This window comes from Poecilia formosa, unplaced genomic scaffold, assembly GCF_000485575.1.
Source record: "Poecilia formosa unplaced genomic scaffold, Poecilia_formosa-5.1.2 Scaffold470, whole genome shotgun sequence".
Taxonomy (NCBI): Eukaryota; Metazoa; Chordata; class Actinopteri; order Cyprinodontiformes; family Poeciliidae; genus Poecilia; species Poecilia formosa.
The window spans coordinates 307,848-309,835 of NW_006800409.1; the positions used below are offsets into that span (position 1 = coordinate 307,848).

The following is a 1,988-nucleotide window of genomic DNA, read 5'->3' on the forward strand; positions in this document are numbered from 1 at the left end:
CGGGGACCCACATGACTCTATATAGTCACCCAGTGCTCAGTCCCTCAACCTTCTCGTGAGAAGCAAGGATTCCAAGGGACCTAGCACTCTGGTGGGCATCCAGGATTCATAGAACTGTAGTTATTGTAGTAACTTTTGTTCTGTTTCATCCCTACTGACCACCAGAGGCGGTGCTTTAAGCACTGGATGACGTATGCCAACAAGGTTACGAGGAATCTGCAACATCCAAGGGACAAACCACTACATCACTCACCCTAATGTGATGTAAAGGTATGCTGCTCCAGAATTCCTTGAAGGGGATGGGGCGCAGCCACATTCATCCTGTAAACCCGAGCAAAGGTACTAGGTGATATCCAGGAGGCTGCACGGCATACAACGTCCAACAGCAACCCAGTCATGGCAGCAAACGAAGTTGACTGCCCCTCGTAGAATGGCACTTCACTCCCGCCGGCAGTGGCTGGTCCTGCAAGGCATAAGCCTTGGTGATCAAATCCATAACCCAGTATGCAAGTCGCTGTTAAGAAAGTCCCTGACATTTCCGTGAACCCACGAAGCAAACAAAAAGGCTGTTTGTCTTTCGGAAAGATGCCATGGCATTGATATATGCCTCAAGAGCACGAACAGGCCACATTGGTTCAAAGGAGTCTCCGGAGTCAAACCGGGTAAGATGGAGCAGCTGGGTACTGCCTGCTGCCAATGACACCTTAGGAATGAATGCCACATCAGGCCACAGTGAAACACCTGAGCCATCAGGATTCCACCGGCAGCAGGGCTCAGCTATCAGGGCTCAGCAACGCGTGTGTACAATTCTCCCAGACGCTTTGTGAAAACCATCGCCAAAACGAACGCCGTCTTAAGTGAGACTCTCCCAGTCGGTCCCTCCTATTTCCCAAGGTCTCAAATGGGAGGGACCAAAAAGTCTCAAGCACCAGGGAAAGGTCCCATGCCGGTGCCACAGGGTAGTTGGGTGGGTGCAAATGCAGAGCACCTCTCAAAACAGTACAACATCCTTGTCTCGGCCCACCGAACAACCATTCAGCCCAACATGCCTACAGGAAATAGCAGCCAGATACACTTCCAAGGTAGATGGAGATCATCCCCAATCCTGTAATGCCTGCAGGAAAGTCAGTATGTCAAAGTCTGAATACTGCACTGGGTCCTGCCCTTTATCACGGCACAAGGTCGCATAGTCAGCTCATGTGGACGGCGCCCATGATTTAGCCATTGTACATCCTACAATGGCTAATACATGAGCATTAGCCATTGTAGGATGGCCCCTCCAGTCCTACAAAGTCCTATAATGTCCACTGCGCAAACTGAGCTCATGCAGTAGAGGAAACTAAGTCCTCTCTGGCCAGAAGGGGCCCACCAACAGAACCCTGTGCCCCTCCTGACAAACCCTCAGGAAAGTCTGAAAAAGTACACTGAATGGTGGAAAGGCATTAAGGAGGGTCCAGGGCTAGTTGTGTGCTAGCGCATTGTGACCCAGAGGGCTGGTGTCGTCCAAGGAGAACCAAAGGGGATAGTGAACTATGTCCCTTGAGGCAAAGACCTGCCAAAGACCTTACAGATGCACTCCACCACTTCTGCATGAAGTTCCACTCTCCTGGAAGCGGCTTCTGATGGGACAGAAAATCTGCTGGTATGTTCTGTGACTGTGGGATATAGGCTGCCCTGAGGCTGGCTGAGTATGCAGCTGTCCAGATCCAAAGCCATTGAGTTGACAGTTTCCTTGACCTGTTCCCTCCCCCCGGTGGTGGATGTGAAAAACCACAGTGGTGTTGTCTGACCTCACCATCACATGCTTGCCCTGCAAGTGCAGAAGAAAGCTCTGAAGAGCCAGAAGCGCAGCCCTTAATTCCAGGATATTGATGTGTTCCCTGCTCTGCCGCTGGGACCATGTCCCCTGTGCCATTTGACCCTGCCAGGATGCATCCGTAAATACAACCTTTCGTCAACATGAAAAGGAACAGAGCAGCAGTGTTGTG

General features: G+C 51.3%; 1 protein-coding gene across 13 annotated transcripts in view; it reads left to right on the forward strand.

Annotated features, from left to right (window-relative positions):
- The window catches only part of szt2 (SZT2 subunit of KICSTOR complex), a 190,187-nt gene that overhangs the window by 111,391 nt on the left and 76,808 nt on the right, over positions 1-1,988 (forward strand). The gene's annotated exons all lie outside the window — the stretch shown is intronic.